The sequence below is a fragment of the Hypanus sabinus genome, chromosome Y (genome assembly GCF_030144855.1).
Source record: "Hypanus sabinus isolate sHypSab1 chromosome Y, sHypSab1.hap1, whole genome shotgun sequence".
NCBI lineage: Eukaryota > Metazoa > Chordata > Chondrichthyes > Myliobatiformes > Dasyatidae > Hypanus > Hypanus sabinus.
In genome coordinates, this window is record NC_082740.1 from 1392702 (window position 1) to 1415188 (window position 22487).

The 22487-nt window shown below is 42.9% G+C and overlaps 1 protein-coding gene and 1 pseudogene across 1 annotated transcript in view; both read right to left on the reverse strand.

The window, feature by feature from the left end:
* LOC132385336 (probable ATP-dependent RNA helicase ddx6) overlaps window positions 1-21368 on the reverse strand; it is a 99624-nt pseudogene extending 78256 nt beyond the window's left edge.
* The window catches only part of LOC132385333 (B-cell CLL/lymphoma 9-like protein), a 267028-nt gene that overhangs the window by 96251 nt on the left and 148290 nt on the right, over window positions 1-22487 (reverse strand). The window lies entirely within an intron of this gene.

Consider the following 22487-nt stretch of genomic DNA (forward strand, 5'->3'; position numbering starts at 1 on the left):
TATGTTATCTATATTTATGGATTTTGGTACTTTTTCTGGAAATAAACTTAATTTACATAAAAGAGAGTTATTTCCTATTATGCCAAAAACCATTTTACTTACCTTGGTATCAAAATTTCAAAAAAATTTAAAGACCTATGTAAGTATAATTTCTCCCCTTTAGTTGAAAATACTCAACAGGTGCTTTCCAAATGGTCACCTATGTCGATGTCATTGATAGGTCGAATAAATGCTATAAAAATGGTTATTCTACCAAAACTTTTATACATATTTCAAGCAGTTCCCTCTTTTGTTCGAAAAACATTTTTGATAACATAGACTCTCTGATTTTGTCTTATGTTTGGAATAATAAAAGCTCTACAGTGAATAAACTTTTATTGCAAAAATCAAAAAAAGATGGACTGGCTTTACCAAACTTTAGATTGTATTATTGGGCAATTAATATTCATAATATTACTTTTTGGATTTATGATATAGACGGCCAAGATCGCCCTTCATGGTTACAGCTAGCGGAAAATTCAGTAATGAAGTTTTCGTTAGTTTCTTCATTAGGAGCTCCTCTTCCGTTTTCGCTCTCCAGAATAGGTAGACAAGCTCTTAAACCTATTGTTAAACATACTTTAAAAATTTGGTTTCAATTTCATAGATCTTTTGAATTAAATGATTTTCTACTTTCTAGTAATATTTATTCTAATTTTTCTTAAACCAACTTTGGATAATGCTTTTTTAACATGGAAAATTAAGGGAATAAAAACTTTTTTAGATTTGTTTTTACAAGACTTTAATGTCTTTTCACAGTTAATGGATAAATATGATATCTCTAATACACATTTTTTCAGATATTTACAGATAAAGAATTTTTTACATGATTTTTTACCGAAATTACCCCTTGATCTGCTCTTCAAATTTGGCTTATGTTATTTTTCAGTTTAAACCTTCTCAATAACGATTAATAGCTATCATTTATAAACAGTTAATGAATGCTCGCATGTTTCCTAATGATAGGGTTCAACACACCTGGGAAGTAGAACTTCAACATTCACTTTCAGATAATCAATGGAGTAAAATTTATTATCTAGTCAATAATTCATCTGTCTGCGCACGCCATATTTTAATTCAGTTTAAGATAGTACACAGGGCCCTTATGTCCAAAGATAAGTTGGTGCATATTTTTCCTAATATAAGTCCTATTTGTGATAGATGTAATGCAGAAGTAGCTACTCTAACCCATATGTTTTGGTCATGTGTAAGTTTAAACAATTTTTGGAGGGATGTGTTTGGAATATTATCTAAAGTTATAGATATGGGTGTTCAACCTAAAGCAATTTTTGGGATTTTCCCAGAGGAAGCAAGCAAAGTGTCTAATTCCGCCCAACATGTGATAGCTTTTTCAACTTTACTGCCTAGGAGAGCTATCTTGTTATACTGGAAAGAATCTAACCCACCTACTGTTTTTTATTGGCTCTCCTCCATTATGTTATGTCTAAGCTTGGAGAAAATTAGAAGCCGGACATTTGATACATCCTTTAATTTTGAACAAGTCTGGCGACCCTTTATTCAATATTTTCACATCATTTAATCTATTTTAATTTATTTATTTTTCTTTATTATCTTTAGCAAAAATCCTTATCCGTGAAGGTTCGGAGATGACCGGAAGAATGTGTTTTTTTTCTAATTTTATCCTCAATTGGACTGCCCAATCTTTCTTTTTCCTTTTTTTTCTTCTTTTTTTTTGTTTCAGTTTAGTTAGTGGGTTTTTTTTCTTTAACAATAAAATTTCCAATCTTTTTTACGATTGCTATGAGGAGTTGTAGTTTTTTATTGACCATTGTCTATATAACAGCATAATATTTTTCCTATTTGATTTTGACATTATATACTTCCTGTTTTTTTATTGCTGTTTATATGTCTTTTATATTATCTGTATGCTAAACCTCCTTGATTTGTATATTCTTTATTTGAAAATCAATAAAAAGATTGACAAATGAAAAATGAAAGAATACTCTGAGATGAAGTGAGGATTAAAACAAAAAAAGATTAGCTTCCAGACTTGTATCCCACTAAATCCCACTAAAGTGTTTTATGAAGACGGGATGCGACTGTATCAGGCAGTATAGGCAACTACAGACATGAAGAACCATCAGCATGATCAAACTGAGGGAAAGCCTGGCTAAGCAGCTGTCCTGCCCTGCTTGGGAAATAATGTGAGAATCAAGAAATCAGGAGGAGGGTGAGAGAAGTATATCGGGAAGAGACTGTGAGTTTGCCGAAGACAGTCCTCACCCCCTCCAGAACAGCCATAAGATCTGACTAATTTCAGAAGTGTTGCTAAGCTAAACAGAAGCAAAAATAGATGGTACTATATTTAACTCAAGAAGTACGTATTACAGTGTAGATTTTATGTTTCTCAATTGTTTTATTTTTTATTCATTCATTTACTCCTTTTTCCTCACCTAATTGAGAATATATATATGGGAGGAGTACACAGGGAGGTCTTTTCTGTGTAATGGATTTGTTCACTTACTTTTATGAATACTGCAATGGGGGCCCTCAACTCCCATGTAGGAGAGGCTATCCCCTACAGCTAGACATTTCCTCTAGCTCAACCCAGGGTTATCTACTAGGGACCTAGGCCTTGGAATTACACCTTCCTTGCCTTTTTATTCATTTGCATTTCTTGATTCTTATTTGTTCACACAGTAGATCGATTAAGCTCTATTCTGTTAATGTCAATGATATACTGACAGATAAATACTCAGGGCTAAGGACAAGGTAAATGTCAATGGGCTGTTAAATCCAATCAAATGCAGTAAAATTCTATCAAAAATGAAAAAAAGAGCAAGCCCATGTAGTATATTTACAGTAGTGGTTACCAACCTTTTTAAACCCAAGGTCCCCTACCTTGGCCTTAGTAAAAGGCAAGATTGACCACAGATTGATTAGTTACACACATGCGCACCGGGGCAGAAAAGACCGGAAGTAAAACCTTGCAACCCGGAAGTAGAAATAATGTATAAACACCGGGGTACCCAACCTTTTTTGCACTGCGTACCGGTTTAATACTGGCAATATTCTTGCGGACCGGCCGACAGGTGTGCAGGAGGGGGTGCTAAACACTATGGGAATACAGCGATACTCAAAGCAGGTTCCTTGTGTACAGTCTATTCTGCAATTTTGTTTTCGCAGCTCTCGGCACTGAGCTGCTGTCCCGTTTGTTCACGTTTTCTCAGCTGAAAAAAAAACTCAGTGGGTTTTTCTTTAAGTGCAGGGTGCTTGGACTCAAGATGCTAGAGCAGTTTTGAGGGTTTCATTGCCTCATTAGACAGCGTCCCGCCAGCCCGCTGCCAGGTGCCTTGACCAGGTGAGAGGACAAGGTCAGGGCTGGCGGTCACAGTCCAGAGATGGTGCCCAACTGAGCGAGGAGTGTGACATGGAGTGGGCATGACCCCCCTCTTGTATGATCTATTGGCCGACAAAAGTTAGGTTCAGTAGATCGCAGCGAGGTAGCTGGTCAGCTACCTATGAAACCCTGAGCCTGAATGAGGTTGTCTGTGAATATTTTAGCACCGGGTTCCCCAAGAACATTCAGTGTGCTAAACAGGTTAAGAGGCAGCGCCCATCTGTCCGCGCAACAAGTCAGCACCAACGGCACTTCTCACCGGCCGTGTGAGGCAGCCAGTTACCCGAGGACAACCAGTGATCCCTAGCACGAAGGTATCACTGCATTTAGGAAACTGATGACCTCATGTGGGTAATGACCTCATGTGTGTTCAAGTTCAACAGTGGGCGTGACAGGGAATGAGGAAAGGTGCAGCTGACTCATATCGTTTCCTCGCGGCCCGGTGGTTGGGGACCACTGAAGTACACTGTAGTGCATGGCGGGGGAGCTACACACATGCACACTGGGCAGAAAGAACGGAACTAAAACCCCGCAACCCAGAAACAATCTCTCAACAGTATTTGTGTATTTATTTTTCATTTTTTTCGAGATCTACTGGGTAAGTCTCAAAGATCGACTAGTCAATCGCGATCGATGGGTTAGCGACCACTAATTTACAGGAAACTAATTTAAGTGATAATGAGCATGGAAAACTAAAGAGAATGGGCTTCAATAATCTGTTTGTCTCCTCATATAAATCGGGACATAGGAGAGGAGTTGCTATTCTTATCTCAAGTAAGCTAAATTTTGAAAAAATATTCAAAATGGGAGATAAGGACAGATATATTCTGGTAAGGGGGAATACAGACAGAAATTCTGTTAACCTATTGAATATATATGCACCCCCAGGAAATGATATTGGTTTCTTTCAGAAAATTACTAATATTATGGTAACGGAAACAGAAGGTCTCCTGATATGTGGGAAAGACTTATATTTACAATTACAGCCAAAGTTAGACTCTTCCAATAGAAAAGCCTATGAAACAAAATCCTTACATAAGAAAATTAATACAATTCTTGAGGATGTTGGTCTAATTGATATATGGAGGGATCTTTTCCCTGACAGAAGGGATTACACTCATTATTCTGCTCCCCATTCTGTATATACAAAAATAGACTATTTCATAACATTTGGAAAAGTGACCATGCACCTATATATTTATCTGCTGATTTTGACCTACAACCAAAGAATACTATTTGGAAACGAAATTCAAGTCTGCTCAATTATCCCTACTTTAAGGAACAGATTAAAAAAGAAATTGGTCATTACTTACAATTTAATGATAATGGAAGAGGTTTCACCTCCCATTTTATGGGATACTCTGAAGGCTGTCTTAAGAGGGAAAATTATAGCGATATCTTCATATAAGAAAATAACAAGGAATAAGACAGAGGAATTATAAAATAGGATTTAGGAACTAGAGAAAAAACAAATTGAATTTGGCAGAGGATACATTAGAGGAAATTAAAATAAATAGGAATGAAATTAATTGTTTAGCTAAGCGAGAAATCAGGAAAAACTTAATGTTTCTGAAACAGAGACATTATGAAAGTGGATCAAAATCTATGAAAATACTGGTGTGGAAACTGAAAAAAAAGATAGCAAAAAATACAATGAATAGAATTAGGAACCCAAGAACAAAAATGATTAAAAAAATAAGCTAAGAGAAATTAAAGAAGCGTTTGAAGTGTTTTACAAAACTCTATATTCCAAAGTTCCAGGGGGAAGTATAACCCAAATTGACACCTTCTTGAATTCTCTAGAGTTACCCACTTTAAGCGAAGAACAAAATAGAACAATGACTGCTTATATAACTGAAGTTGAATTAAAAGCTACAATTAATAGGCTTAAATTAAGCAAGTCACCCAGATCAGATGAGTATACGGCAGAGTGGTACAAAGAATTTAAAAGTAAGTTAATTCCTGTTTTACTCCCCTGAACTGGGCTCTGAAAAAGGCACAAATGCCACCCAGTTGGAAGGAAGCGATAATCTCAGCTATACCGAAAGAAGGCAGGGTAAAATGGAATGCAGATCCTTTAGACCAATATCCATTCTTAATGTAGATTATAGGTTATTCACCTCCATCATGGCCAAATGATTAAAGGAGTTTCTACCCAGACTGATACGTAACGATCAGACAGGTTGTATACAACAATGCCGAACACAAGACAATAGATGAAGGCACTTCACATTATTGGATCATAGGACATGTTCAGCTCTTGTGTTTAAAGTAAGAAAATGATCACAATCCATGAGATCCATGATCTGCAGAGAGCAAGATCTGAGGCAGTCAAGTCTGGTGATCAAGAAAATTACAAGACGTCCAGGTATGATCTCCAGAAAGCCATCTTAGAGGCAAAGTGACAGTTGCAGATCAAATTAGTCAACAAGGGATGCTCAATAGTTGAATGTTTGTGGCAGGGCTTATATATATACCAATACCATAAAAAGCATCCAGCTCAGACAGGGTACCTGGCTGAGTTCAAAACAGCTATGCTGGCCATCTGGCTAGGATGTTCATCAATATCTTTAACTTCTCACTTCAGTAGCGTGTGGTACCCACCTGTCCGAATCAGGCAACAGAGGTGCCTAAGAAGAACATGGTAACCTGCCTCAATGATTATTGCCCAATTGCACTTGCATCCACTGTGATGAAGTGTTTAGAGAGGTTGGTAATGAAAGATATCAGATTCTGCCTGAGAGACAACATGGATTTGCTTCAATTTGCCTACTGGGGAATAGTTCCAAAGTCAATACCATTTCATTGGCTCTTCACTCAACCATGGAACATCTGAACAGCAACAGGTGGTCTTTATTGACTACAGTTCAGCATTCAACGCTATCATCCCCTCAAAACTAATCAATTAGATCCACTTCCTCACTTGTGGATCATACATAGTCAGTCTACATTGGTGACAACATCACTTACACAATCTTTCAGTTCCTTGCTCTACTCACTTCCACTTATGACTGTGTGGGCATAGCTCCAAAACTATGCTCAAGTTTGCTCATGACATCACTGTTATAGGCCAAATCAAAGGTGATGATGAATCAGCATACACGAGGGAGATTGGTGCCACAACAGCAACATCAAACTCCAGTGTCAGCAAGATCAAGGAGCTGATTGCAGACTTCGAGAAGCCAAAAATCCATGAGTCAGTAATCATCAAATGATCAGAGGAGAGGGTCAGCAACTTTAAATTTCTCTATGTTATTATATCAGAGGACCTCTCTTAGACCCAGAACAAAAAATGTATGGAAGTTCCTCTTCCTCCATAGGAGATTGCCAAGATTCGGCTTGACATATAAAATTAAAAGTAATGTGTTTGATAAAGCCCTCCCCCAATGAGCAAACCTACATAGAACATTGTCAAAGGAAAGCAGCATCCATATTCAGAGATCTCCATCACCCAGTTCATGCTCTATTCTCACTGCTGCCACCAGGAAGAAGGTACAGGAGCCTCAGGACTCACACCACTTGGTTTAGGAACAGTAACCAACCCTAACTATCAGACTCTTGAAACAAAGGTGATAACTTGCTCAACTTCACTTGTCCCATCATTGAAATATTTTCACAAAGTAAGGACCTACTTGCAAAGACTCTCCATCTCATGCTGTCTATTGTTATTTATTTAGTTATTGTAACGTTCTCCTTCGGGTGTACTAATAACGCCGAATTCAACGTCCGGATAAACCACAGTCAATGAAACCAGATCGCAGTAAGATTAACCATTTACTCTTCACTCTTCACATTAACATATGGTGAAAACTGTTGATAAAACAATACAAGATTGATACAGTATTTGTTCCTTCCTTAATATCACATTTCAAGTGTAAATACTTGCAAAGGTGACTATAACTACATTACACTAAGGTGCAGTATACAGGGAGAGTTTACCTGCTCCATTGACTACTTTAAATACACTTCCATGCACTATCCGCGACTCTTTAACTAACGAAAGCATAAACATTATCTACCGTCGTTACTTCTAACAGGATCGGCATTAACATCTTAGTTCAATATATCGATTATCTATTAACTTACAGCGTTGCTCTCACTGTGATTTCTCATGCCTGCAAAACTACTTGTGCTCAGGTGAGCCTCGTGGAAAGCCCCCACCCTCGCGCTAATTTCAAACCGGTGTTTTCCCACAAGACGTGGCGAAACCGGATGTGACGTCATCGCATGCCGATATATTTTACATGCAATGAATATACTTTAAACACTTCTAATTCTAACTAGAAAATACTATTGAATGAATTACTAAGCAAAAATATTATAAACTAAATAACTGTCGTAAAGACAGCACATTCCCCGCTTGACCTTCGTAAGGTCACAATGAGCAGAGTACAAAACTTAGTCTCTTAATCAGTCATTGGGTAGAAGTAGAATAACTTCTGTAACTGGCCTTTGGTAAACTTTCACATCGCCTTGGTCGGTAGTCTTCAATTCGATCTTCCTGACATGTCCACCCCCACTAGGGAATGTAGCAGTGATTCTGGCCATTGGCCAGCTGTTGCGGGTGGCTTGCTTGTCCCTGAGCAGGACTAAGTCTCCAACTTGAAGATTCCTGCGGGGTTCTGTCCACTTTTGTCTCTGTTGCAACAAAGGTAGATATTTTTGTCTCCAGCGAGGCCAGAACTGATTTGCCAGAGCCTGGACTTGTCTCCATTGCTTTGTGTACAAATCCTTGTCTGAGAAGTCTCATGGTGGAGGAGGTGCTCCTGCCTTCTGCATAAGGAGCGTTGATGGCGAAAGTATAAAGGGGTTTTCTGGGTCAGAAGACACAGGTAGGAATGATTGTGCGTTTATAATGGCTGTGACCTCTGCCATTAGGGTGCACAGTACCTCGTGGGCCAATCGGGTGCGTTGCTGCATCTCAGGTTTCCTTTTCTGGGTTTTCCGTAAGGACGTGAACCGTTTGACTGCCTGCTCTTTGTTATCTGGTGAGCGCTGGCGTGGTTCTCTGAAAGGCAACGGGGCAACCCCATTATTTGCTTCATCTCTGAAGACCTTGGTGTCTTTGGGTTTTAAAGAAATGGTATCTTGAGCTGATTGTGCAAGTTTGTTTCCGTGCTCGGTTTGAACGAAAACTGACTGACCTAGCGTCTCTTCGGTTACTTTACGCTTGGTAATGTCTTGTTGTGCTTCTTTAGGGTACACCTCAGTGAGGCAGATCTCGGAACAAGAACGGCTTGACTGAGTTTGACCGCAAACTTCTGTACAGTTCGAGCTGACAATCGTTGTCCTGGAGTGAACCTCTCCCTCCCCGCCGTCCTGTGTGGGGGTGAAGGAGCGTTGTCGGTTCTTTCATTTTTGACTTCATCACGGAGCCGTGAGGGTAAATTTCCTTCCTTGTATGGATGTGATGCAATCGTGACTCTCTGAGGTTCCTCGTAGCTGGGGAAGTTATCAAATACGTATGGAGAGGGGAGACGAGCCTGCCTGTCTATTTGAGATTGTACATAGTCGCTTGTGCGCTCCAGTCTGGTCCCTTCTAAAGTAGATCTTACTGCGGTCAGATCACGCAACCCTTCAGCTTCTTCTATGTACTTTGCTTCCGCCATGGCAGCTTCTTCTTCTCTTTCTCGCTGCAGCACTTGCAACTCTGTCGATATTTTGCCATTTCCAACTGGGTTTCGGCTTCTCTGGCGGCCTCTTCTCTTTGTCTGGCAGCCTCTTCGGCTTCTCTGGCGGCCCTTTCTTTCTGGATTACGGCTTCTCTGGCAGCCTCTTCTCTTTGTCTGGCGGCCTCTTCTTTCTGGATTTCGGCTTCTCTGGCAGCCCTTTCTTTCTGGATTTCAGCTTCTCTGGCAGCCTCTTCTCTTTGTCTGGCGGCCTCTTCTTTCTGGATTACGGCTTCTCTGGCAGCCCTTTCTTTCTGGATTTCGGCTTCTCTGGCAGCCCTTTCTTTCTGGATTTCGGCTTCTCTGGCAGCCTCTTCTCTTTGTCTGGCGGCCCTTTCGGCTTCTCTGGCGGCCCTTTCTTTCTGGATTTCGGCTTCTCTGGTGGCCAGTTTCATTTTCAAAACTGCTTCTTGTCTGGCGTAACGCAGTAGCACCTTGGCGGCTTCTGCCTTTCTGGCAGCCCTTTCGGCTTCTTGTTTGGCGTAATGCAGTCGCACCTTGGCGGCTTCTGCCTTGGCTCTTGCCTGGGTGGACTTACTTGATGTCGGTTTACCGCCCTTGTCGCTGGGCGGCGTCGACTTGATGCTGGATTGAGCTGACATTGCAGCACTTGAAACACCTGATAATGCCGCTTTTTCACTGTAACGTTCTCCTTCGGGTGTACTAATAACGCCGAATTCAACGTCCGGATAAACCACAGTCAATGAAACCAGATCGCAGTAAGATTAACCATTTACTCTTCACTCTTCACATTAACATATGGTGAAAACTGTTGATAAAACAATACAAGATTGATACAGTATTTGTTCCTTCCTTAATATCACATTTCAAGTGTAAATACTTGCAAAGGTGACTATAACTACATTACACTAAGGTGCAGTATACAGGGAGAGTTTACCTGCTCCATTAACTACTTTAAATACACTTCCATGCAAACTATCCGCGACTCTTTAACTAACGAAAGCATAAACATTATCTACCGTCGTTACTTCTAACAGGATCGGCATTAACATCTTAGTTCAATATATCGATTATCTATTAACTTACAGCGTTGCTCTCACTGTGATTTCTCATGCCTGCAAAACAACTTCTGCTCAGGTGAGCCTCGTGGAAAGCCCCCACCCTCGCGTTAATTTCAAACCGGTGTTTTCCCACAAGACGCGGCGAAACCGGATGTGACGTCATCGCATGCCGATATATTTTACATGCAATGAATATACTTTAAACACTTCTAATTCTAACTAGAAAATACTATTGAATGAATTACTAAGCAAAAATATTATAAACTAAATAACTGTCGTAAAGACAGCACAGTTATTATTAGCATTTCTGTTTGTATTTGCACAGTTGTCATTTGCACATTAGTTAATTGTCAGGTGATCTTCCATTGATTCTGTTATGGTTACTATTCTATAGATTTGCTGAAAATGCCTGTAAGAAAATGAATTCCGGTGTATATGGTGTCATATATGTACTTAGATAATAAACTTTACTTTGAACTTTGAAGTACTCACCAGGTAACACAACATCTGTTGGAAAAGAAATAGCTAATCATTCATTAGAATGGTGGGTTTGTTTCTTCTGTGGGACCTGAATGTTAGAGGAGAATTTACAAATATTGTGCTTTGAGGAGTAGAAACGTTCCATCATGCTTTAATGAGAGAAAATGAATGCTTTTAAATGGCTTTAAGGAATGGGTTAAAGTGTACCACAGGTAATACTATCCAATATGTCAGCACACAGGACTGCAGATTCCAGGAAGTATTTCCATGCAGAAGAGTCATCAGATTGAATGGAAACAACGTGCTTCAACAGAAATTAGTATTCTGGACAATTCTAGGCAGCATTTTACCTCATTCACTGTGGGAGCAAAGCAGACTGGTGGCAGGTGAAGCAGATAGGAATGATTGAATAAGATTATGTGAGAAATATAACTGCGGAGGATGTCATACTTGGTCTTCAAGGTGTATAGAGCATCTATCAGATCCCAAATATTCTTTAAACCTCCTTGAGCTTAATTTAAATTTTTAGAGAAAAGATATTCTACAGACCCTGTCCCTCAATTTTTAATATGTTATTCATCAAATTTACCAAATAGTCCTGAACAGATTTCAGGAACACATATTCAAACTTTGTGTGGAGGTTGGATAGATGTTTGGAGAAATAATCAGCTTTTTGGTGCAACCTGGAATAAACTTTTAGGCCTTGCAGTTTAAATCTGGCTTTTAAAGGGAAAAACAGCTTTATAAAATGAGGCCCCATATGGAGTTTTGCATCCTCACTTCATTTTAGGATGTCAAGGTTTCATTTTAGGATGTCAAGGTTTTATAGATGGTGGAGCATAGGTTTACCAGGTTGCTGCATGGAATAGAGAGCATATGCTATAACAAGAGGGTTTGGACAAATATGAGTTGTTTTATTTTACAGTTGGGAAATATACCATAATCTCTTCAAAGCTAATCAATAAGCATCAACACTTTGCCCTCAATATCTCCATGTCAAGATGTATTCCAAATTTCCTCACTTGCAGATCCCAGTCATTCTAGATTGAAGATAGATAGATAGATAGATAGATAGATAGATAGACAGACAGACAGACAGACAGATAGATAGATAGATAGATAGATAGATAGATAGATAGATAGATAGATAGATAGAAAGAAAGAAAATAACAGTATCACAGTAGCATTGCAAGTGCACAGATATAAGAAGAGAAGTAAGAATAAAAAATCAGTTACCTCAAGCAGGGTCTTTTAAGAGACTTTTGGATAGGTAAACAGAGCTTAAAAAAATAGAGAGCTATGGGTAACCCTAGTAAGTTCTAAGGTAGGGACATGTTCGGCACAACTTTGTGGGCTGAAGGGCCTGTATTGTGCTGTAGGTTTTCTATGTTTCCAGAATTGCCAAGATTTTCCATTTGGGTCCTTTGTTCTGCCACAGCCTCCAGTGTGTCCCGTTTGACTCCTGCAACAGAGCCAACCTTTCTAATCATTTTATTGGGCCTGTTGGCATCAGTTGTGTTGATACCATTGCCCCATCACACCATCGCATAGAAAATTGTACTGGTGACAACAGACTGGTAGAACGTGTGAAGGAGAGGCCTGCGTACTCCAAAGGATCTCAGTCTCCTCAGTAAGTAGAGGCGACTCTGGCCCTTCTGTGTTGGTGTTCCACTCAAGTCTGTTGTCCAGGTGCACCCCCAGGTACTTGTAGGTTCTCACCACATCCATGTCCTGACCATCAATAGTAACAGGGAGCTGTGAAGGCTCGGACTTCCTAAAGCCCATCACCATCTCCTTTGTCTTACTGATGCTGAGCTGCAGATGATTCAGTTTCAACATTTGACAGATTCCCCCACCAGAGCCCTGTATTCATCCTCTCCTCCTCTCTCTATACCCCCAACTATTGCTGAGTCATCAGAGAGTTTCTGCAGATGACATGACTCAGTGTTGTATCTAAAGTCTGAGCTATACAGGGTAAACAGGATGGGATTCAATACAGTCCACTGTGGCACACTTCTCTGAAGCCACACAAACTGGTCAGATAGGTAGTGCATTATCCAGGATACAATACCAACCTGCATTGATCAGAGCTTCTCCTCCCAGCAATGAGGGCTGTATAGTTTGAAAGAACTTGGGAAATCAAAAAGATGATCCTCACAGTGCTGCCCTGCTTATGCTTATGCTTATCCTCTGTTCAGCAAGCAGATGACAGCATAGTTGATTCCATTGTGCTGCAGGCAGACTAACTGCAGGAGATCAAGGATTGATCAGACCAGGGGTGGCAGCAACATATGCTCCACAATCTCCATCAGCATATTTAAGTCTGCTGATGACACCACTGTCATTGGCCGAATCAAAGGTGGTGACAAATCAGCCTATAGGGGGAGGATGAAAATCTGGCTGACTGGTGTCCCAGCAACCAGAGGCCCATGAGAACACTATGGTGAAAAGGCGGCATTACCAGATATTTCTACAAATGGCATGATGGCCATGCGAACAAGCGTCAAATCATTGCCATCCAGCGCCAGGAGCAGTAGGGCATCAACAATTAAGACTGCCCACGCAAGAGGAAAAGCAGAAACCGCTAAGTGCAAGCGTTACATGCTGAGCAGGAAGCAAAACTGAAACTGGAAGAGGCTGCCAGCGAAAAGGAAGAAGCTGCCAGAGAAGCCAAAAACCAGTTGGAAAGGGTAAGGATAGAGTCAGAGTTAGAAGTGCTGACGCTACACCGAGAAGCAAAAGTTGCTAGGGTGGAAGCAGAATTATCAGAAAATGCTGAAGAAATGCATGTTCTGGTTGACATAAAATCTACTTCAGAAAGGACCAGATTGGAACGCACAAGCGACTCCGTCTGATCTCAATTGGACTTGAAGATTCGTTCTTCCTCTCCATACTTATATGCTAACGCCCCATTTCATGAGGAGTCTCAGAGAGGCCCAATTGCATCACATCCATCCGAGGAAGAAAATTTACCCTTGCAACTCCGCGATAAATTCAAGAATGAAAGGGCCGATGACAAATACTTCCCGACACCAAACTTACCAGATTTAGCGAGAGTAGAGGCAAAGGCTGAATTCAGAACAGCAAATTCCATAACAAATGTACACCCTCAGTCATATATCCGCCGACATACTCCCCAGCCACTATGCCACTTGCAGTTGAACCCATGGCACAGTATTTAGCACAATGAGATCTAGTCACTTCAGGACTATACCAGTTTGATGATAAGCCTGAAAATTACCGTGCATGGTACTCCACATTCACCAACGCTATCCACGGAGTCCAGCTCGGAGCAACCCAAGATTTGGATCTTATGACAAAACGGTTGGGAAAAGAATCATGCGAACAAGTGAGACACATACGTTCAGTGTACATTAACAACCCCAAGCTAGCTTTACACAAAGCATGAGAGAGACTTCGGGAGTGCTATGCGGCCCCTGAAATTATTGAAACGGCACTTTTTCAATGTCTGGAAAATTTTCCTAGTGTGCCAGCCAAGGACCACACTAAGCTAAGAGAGCTCTGAGATTTACTCATGGAGATTCAAGGCGCCAAAGAAGATGGCTATTTAACTGGTCTGTCATACCTAGATACTTCATAAGGGATTAGACAAATCGTGGACAAACTTCCATTTGGGCTGCAGGAAAGGTGGGTGTCTGTTGGCTCAGAGTACAAGGAAAAGAATGATGGTCGATTTCCTCCCTTTGAGTATTTCACTAGGTTTGTGTGCAAGGAGGCGAAGAATCGAAACGACCCTACCTTCATGAGTCATGGTAGCAGTACAACTCACACCAAGCCAGTCAAATCCACTTCAAATAATTTCAACATCAATAAATCTGTCTCAGTGCGTAAAACTGAAGTCTCTACAACTAACAATGACCCTAGCAAGAATTGTCCATTGCATAACAAACCCCACCCCCTCAAAAAATGCAGAAAGTTTAGGGAAAAACCCCTTGAAGAGAGAATGGCCCTTCTCAAGAAGAAAAATAAATTTTAAATGCTGCTCCTCTCCCTCTCACCTCGCTAGAGAGTGTGCGATCCCCGTGCCGTGCTCGGAATGGAATAGCACTAATCATGATGGGGCCATGCATCCCGGCCCATTACCGCAAACTGACAAAGCTCCTTCACGCTCACAACAGGACGGTGGGAAGGGAGGGGATCACTCCAAGACAACTGTTGTCAGCTCGAGCTGCACAGAAGTTTGCGGTCAAGGTCAGTCAAGCTGTTCTTGTTCAAAGATCTGCCTCACTAAGGTGTACCCTAAGGGAGCCAAAGACAAGGCCATCAAAGCCTATGTGATTCTGGACGATCAGAGCAATCGCTCACTAGTCAGACCAGAGTTCTTTGATTTGTTCAACATTGAGAGTAATCAGTTCCCATACTACCTTAGAACTTGCTCAGGCAACGTGGAAAGATATGGAAGGAAGGCAGAAGGCTTCCAGCTCGAGTCCCTGGATGGTAAAGTTGTCATCTGTCTCCCTCCATTCTTAGAGTGCAATGAAATCTTAAATAACCGCACTGAGATCCCGACGCCAAGTGCGGTGCTACACCAGCCACATCTCCACCACATTGCCAAACACATCCCAGAACTGGATCCAAAAGCAGAAATACTCCTGCTACTAGGAAGAGATGTTCTTCGGGTGCACAAGGTTAGGCAGCAGGTCAATGGACCACACGATGCCCCCTTTGCCCAACGCCTGGATCTGGGCTGGGTGATGATAGGAGAGGTGTGCCTTGGCAGTGTACACAAACCAACAGTTAACACACTCAAGACCAATGTGCTAGAGAGTGGCCAACATTCAATTTTTCAACCCTGCACAAGCTACATGTGTATCAAGGAAGCGCGACAGGGCATTAACAAGTATAATAAAGTTATTGACAAGACACTGGGACAGTCAGTCTTCGCTCAAACTGAACATGATAATAAACTTGCTTCATCAGCACAAGACCCCATCTTCTTAAAAATAATGGACACCAAGGTCTTCCGAGACGAAGCAAATAATTGGGTCGCCCCACTACCTTTCAGAGAACCACGCCAGCGCTTGCCAAACAACAAAGAGCAGGCAGTCAAGCGGTTCACGTCTTTGCAAAAAACCCTGAAAAGGAAACCCGAGATGCAGCAACAATACGTAGCATTCATGGAGAAGATCTTCGCTAACGGACATGCTGAAGTAGCACCGCCACTGAGGGAAGGCGAGGAGTGCTGGTACCTCCCAACGTTTGGGGTTTACCGCCCACAAAAGCCCAATCAGATCCTGGTGGTCTTTGACTCCAGTGCTCAGTGCGCTGGTGTCTCCCTTAACGACGTGCTCCTCACAGGCCCCGACCTCAACAATACCCTTCTCGGGGTCCTGCTGCACTTTCGGAAGGAGAAGGTTGCAATCCTAGCGGACATCCAGCAGATGTTCCTTTGCTTCTTAGTACAGGAGGACCATCACAATTTCCTCCTTTCTTACGGCACAAGGACAACGACATTAACAAGGAAGTCATTGAGTACCGGATGAAAGTCCACGTTTTCGGCAATAGTCCGTCACCTGCCGTGGCCATCTATGGGCTGCGAAGAGCCTTCAGAGTATTTTCACACAGGAGCACCGCGATGACACCATTGAGTTTGTAGAAAGGTACTTCTATGTCGATGACGGCTTGATATCGCTACAGAAAGAAGACAAAGCAATCGATCTGCTCCAACGTACACAAGCCTCACTCGCAGAGTCAAACCTCCGCTTGCACAAGTTCGCATCAAACCGTCAGGCAGTAATGGAGGCCTTTCCACATGATGACTGTGCTCCGGCAATCAAAGACCTAGATTTAGATGGAAAAACCATACCCACACAAAGGAGTTTGGGTCTCCTTTGGGAGATTACGACTGACACATTTACGTTCTCCGTGCCGACCGTGATCAAGCCATTTACCCGCTGTGAAGTTCTCTCCACTGTCAACAGTGTTTTCGATCCCTTGGGTCTACTGGTGCCAGTTACGATCCAGGGAAGAGCCCTTCTCAAAGAACTTACCTCTGAGCTGGGATACCACTGGGATACTCCCCTACCAGAAGACAAGCTAAACAGATGGGAGGCTTGGAGAGATTCACTTCAAGATCTAAAACAGCTTCATATCCCACGTAGATACTCTGCGACCTCACTCACCGAGGCAAAGCACACAGAATTGTGCGTGTTTTTGGGTGCATCCACCAAGGCCATCAGTGCTGTGGCTTACTTGAAAGAGGTCGGAAAGAACGGCCAAGTTGAAGTAGGATTTGTAACCGGTAAGGTGAATCTCACTCCTCAGTCCAAGCCGACATTTCCAAGGCTGGAACTGTGCGCAGCTGTCCTAGCTGTGGAAATGGCAGATCTTATCCAGAACGAGCTAGACCTAGAGCTAGATGACACCAAGTTCTACACAGATAGCAAAGTAGTGCTTGGCTATATTTATAATGAATCAAAATGATTCTATGTGTATGTTCATAATAAAGTTCAACGTATCCGCCTGTCTTCAAAGCCGAAACGATGGCTTTATGTACGTACCGAGGATAGACAATAGACAATAGGTGCAGAAGTAGCCCATTCGGCCCTTCGAGCCTGCACCGCCATTTTGAGATCATGGCTGATCATCTACAATCAATACCCGGTTCCTGCCTTGTCCCCATATCCCTTGATTCCCCTATCCATAAGATAACTATCTAGCTCCTTCTTGAAAGCATCCAGAGAATTGGCCTCCGCTACCTTCCGAGGCAGTGCATTCCAGACCCCCACAACTCTCTGGGAGAAAAAGTTTTTCCTTAACTCTGTCCTAAATGACCTAATTCTCAAAACATGTCCTCTGGTACTGGACTCTCATAGCATCTGGAACAAATTTCCTGCCTCTTGTCCAATCCCTTAATAATCTTATATGTTGCAATCAGATCCTCTCTCAATCTCCTTAATTCCAGCATGTACAAGCCCAGTCTCTCTAACCTCTCTATGTAAGACAGCCCAGACATCCCAGGAATTAACCTCATGAATCTACACTGCACTTCCTCTACAGCCAGGATGTCCTTCCTTAACCCTGGAGACCAAAACTGTACACAATACTCCAGGTGTGGTCTCACCAGGGCCCTGTACAAATGCAAGAGGATTTCCTTGCTCTTGTACTCAATTCCCTTTGTAATAAAGGCCAACATTCCATTAGCCTTCTTCACTGCCTGCTGCACTTGCTCATTCACCTTCAGTGACTGATGAACAAGGACTCCTAGATCTCTTTATATTTCTCCCTTACCTAACTCTACACCATTCAGATAATAATCTGCCTTCCTGTTCTTACTCCCAAAGTGGATAACCACACACTTATTCACATTAAACGTTATTTGCCAAGTATCTGCCCACTCATCCAGCCTATCCAAGTCACCTGGAAATTCTCCTAAAATCCTCATTACATGTCACACTGCCACCCAGCTTAGTATCATCAGCATATTTGCTGATGTTATTCTCAATGTCTTCATCTAAACCGTTGATGTAAATTGTAAACAGCTGTGGTCCCAATACCGAGCCCTGTGGCATCCCACTAGTCACCACCTGCCATTCCAAGAAACACCCATTCACTGCTACCCTTTGCTTTCTATCTGCCAACCTATCCATGGCAATGTCTTCCCCCAATGCCAAGAGCTTTGATTTAACCCACCAATCTCCTATGTGGGACCTTATCAAATGCCTTCTGAAAATCGAGGTACACTACATCCATTGGATCTCCCCCATCTAACTTCCTGGTTACATCCTCAAAAAACCAACAGATTAGTCAAGCGTGATTTACCCTTGGTAAATCCATGCTGGCTCGGCCCAATCCTATCACTGCTATTTAGATATGCCACTATTTCATCTTTAATTATGGACTCTAGTATCTTCCCCACCACCGATGTCAGGCTGACAGGTCGATAGTTCTCTGTTTTGTCCCTCCCTCCTTTCTTAAAAAGTGGGATAACATTAACCATTCTCCAATCCTCAGAAACTGATCCTGAATCTAAGGAACATTGGAAAATGATTACCAGTGCATCCGCAATTTCCAGGGCACCTCCTTTAGTACCCTAGGATGCAGACCATCTAAACCTGGGGATTTGTCAACCTTCAGTCCCATCAGTCTACTCATCACCGTTTCCTTCCTAATGTCAATCTGTTTCATTTCCTCTGTTACCCTGTGTCCTTGGCCCATCCATACATCTGGGAGATTGCTTGTGTCTTCCTTAGTGAAGACATATCTAAAGTACATTAAATTCTTCTGCCATTTCTCTGTTTCCCATAACAATTTCACCCAATTCATTCTTCAAGGGCCCAACATTGTTCTTAACTATCTTCTTTCTCTTCACATACCTAAAAAAGCTTTTGCTATCCTCCTTTATATTCCTGGCTAGCTTGTGTTCATACCTCATTTTTTTTCTCCCCATATTGCCTTTCTAGTTAAGTTCTGTTGTTCCTTAAAAATTTCCCAATCATCTGTCCTCCCACTCACCTTAGCTCTGTCATACTTCCTTTTTTTTAATGCTGTGCAATCTCTTACTTCATTTGTCAACCACTGTGGCCCCTTTCCCCCCTTTGAATCCTTCCTTCTCCGGGGGATGAACTGATTTTGCACCTATTATTCCCAAGAATACCTGCCATTGCTGTTCCACTGTCTTTTCTGCTAGGATATCCGTCCTGTCAACTTTGGCCAGCTCCTCCCTCATGGCTCCATAGTTTCCCCTGTTCAACTGCAACACTGACACCTCCGATCTGCCCTTATCCCTCTCAAATTGCAGATAAAAACATCATATTATGATCACTACCTCCTAATGGCTCCTTTACTTCAAGATCGCATATCAAATCCTGTTCATTACATAACACTAAATCCAGAATAGCCTTGTCCCTGGTCGGCCCTCGTACAAGCTGTTCCAAGAATGCATCCCGTAGGCACTCTACAAACTCTCTATCCTGGGGTCCAGCACCAACCTGATTCTCCCAGTTCACTGCATGTTGAAATCCCCCATAACTACTGCAACATTACCTTTGCCACATGCCAATGTTAACTCCCTATTCAACTTGCACCCAATATCCATACTACTGTTTGGTGGCCTGTAGACAACACCCATTTGGGTCCTTTTGCTCTTATTGTTCCTCAGTTCTATCCACACAGACTCTACTTCTCCTGACCCTATGTCCCCCCCTTGCAAAGGACTGAATCTCATTCCTCACCAACAGGGCCACCCCACCCCCTCTGCCCACATTTCTGTCCCTACCATAGCACGTATACCCTTGTACATTCATTTCCCAGGTCTGATCTCCCTGCAGCCATGTCACCGTTATCCCAACAACATCATAGTTACCCATTCCCACCTGGGCTTCAAGCTCATCCGCCTTATTTCTGACACTTCGTGCATTCAGATATAAAATTTTTAGCCCATTTCTCCTCTCTCTGTTTGAATCACTGCCTATTGTGCTTAACCCAGCTCCCCGAACTCCCATCGGGCTATACGCCCCTAGAATTTTGTTGTCCTTCCTAAATTTACTTATTCTTTCTGCACATTTAACTCCATGTTCTGTCACACCATCTCTCTGTACATGTGTCCTCCTTATCACTTGTTCTGCCTCACCTTTCTCTATTATACACTTAATATTCCGGAACCGTGTAGTCCCCACCTGTCCTTTATTCTTCCTCTCGCTATCCTCTCTCACATTCTGGACCCCTGCCCCCTGCAAAGTTAATTTAACCCCCCCCCCCCAAAGAAGCACTAGCATACTTCCCTGCAAGAATGTTAGTACCACTCCAGTTCAGGTGTAAACCATCCCATCGGAACAGATCCCACCTTCCCTGGAACAAAGCCCAATTATCTACAAACCCGAAGCCCTCCCTCTTGCACCATCCTCTCAGCCACGTACTAATCTGTATAATCCTTCTGTTCCTTGCCTCACTCGCACGTGGCACAGGAGGCAATCCTGAGATTGTTACCCTGGAAGTCCTGCCCTTCAGCTTTGCACCTAACTCCCTGAACTCACTACGCAGGACCCCCTCCCTCATCCTACCCACGTCATTGGTCCCTACATAGACCACAACATCTAGATTCTTGCCCTCCCTCTCGGGAATAACCTGCACCCGATCTGAGATATCTCGGACCCCGGCACCAGGGAGGCAACATACCATCCGAGACTCCCGATCTGCCCCACAAAATCTGCTATCTGCCCCCCTGACTATAGAATCCACTATCAATACCGCTCTCTTCTCTTCCCTCCTCCCCTTCCTAGTCGAGGGTCCATCCTCACTGCCAGAGACAGGACCACTGCAACTTATTCCTGGTAGGTCATCCCCACCAACAGTATCCAAAACGGTATACTTATTGTTAATGGGAATGGCCGCAGGGGTGCTCTTCTCTCTTGACGGTCACCCATTTGCCTACCTCCTGACTTTTCGGTGTGACTACCTCCCAATAACTCCTATCTATCTCTGCCTCCACCTCCCGAATGATCCGTAGTTCATCCAGCTCCAGCTCCAACTCCCTAACTCGGTCTGATAGGAGCTGCAGCTGGACGCACCTTTTGCAGGTGTGGTCATCAGGGACAACTGTGTTGACCCTGACCTCCCACATACTGCTTACGGAGCACACCACTGCTCTGACTGTCTCCCCCATTACCTGATCCCAGATTAGTCAGAATAAATGAAAAACACGTACTCAGGCTCACTGATTTCCTCTCACCGAAGTCCTCTTGCGCTGAAGTCCGCTGAGCCAAAGCCGATCACTCTGCTCCTGCGCACTCCGCTGCCCGCTCCTGAAAGTGGGCCCGCGCTCGCCGCTGACATCATCCGCGCTTGCGCAGTTTTACCTTCCTTCTCAGATACTCTTCAGGTAGGTCCGAGGGTCTCGGCCTACCTACAACGGCTGATCTTCCGTTCTCCAGGATAACCATGCATCGAGATCCTTACCTGCATCCCGTCTGGCGCAGATTTCCTGGCTCACCAGACCCTTCTTCCTGTATCAGCCACCAATGTTAAAAACTCAAATGAGCAAGGCATTTGAGCTGATTGAACCTGAAAAAGACTCAGAAATTCGGCCGCAAATACAAACAGGAGTTACCTACCTGGAAGAATCGATACGAACCACCGAACGCTTTCAGCGGTTCTCCACTTTGTATTCGTTAGTGAGAGGACTTGTGTTCCTCATTCTCATGGCCAGATGACACAAATACTCATACCGAAATGGTAAATGCAAGGGATGGCACAAATGTAACTTAACTCGCACTGCGGAAGAATTGGCCCAGGCAAAGGATGTCATCCTTAAAGCAACTCAAAGAGCAGCTTTTGCAAGGGAGTTTTCGGCTCTCCAAGCTAATAAACCAATACCAAAGGACAGCCCTTTGAGGAAACTCAACCCGATCCTGAAGAATGATATCATTTGCATTGGAGGCCGGTTAATACACTCTCACCTTTCAGCTGCAGAAAAGAGCCCAGTAATCCTACCCAAAGACAGCCATGTGTCCTTACTGCTCACTCGCCATCACCATGAACAGGTAAGGAATCGGGGCCGTCACCTGACAGAAGGAGCAATAAGGGCAGTGGGACTGTGGATCTTGGGAGGTAAAACACTGATCAATTCAGTACTTCACAGATGTGTAACCTGCAGGAAACTGCGAGGGAAGTTGGAAGCTCAACGTATGGCGGACCTCCCACCAGAACGCCTCGAAGCCTGCCCTCCTTTTCCATATGTGGGTCTCGATGTATTTGGTCCCTGGACTATCACTACGAGACGCACAAGAGGAGGACAAGCAAAGAGTGAACGGTGGGCCATCATGTTTAGCTGCATGAGTTCGAGAGCGGTACACATTGAAGTTATCGAATCTTTGGATACATCCAGCTGCATTAATGCTCTTAGGCACTTCTTTGCGCTAAGAGGCCCTGCAAAACTGTTAAGGTCTGATTGTGGCA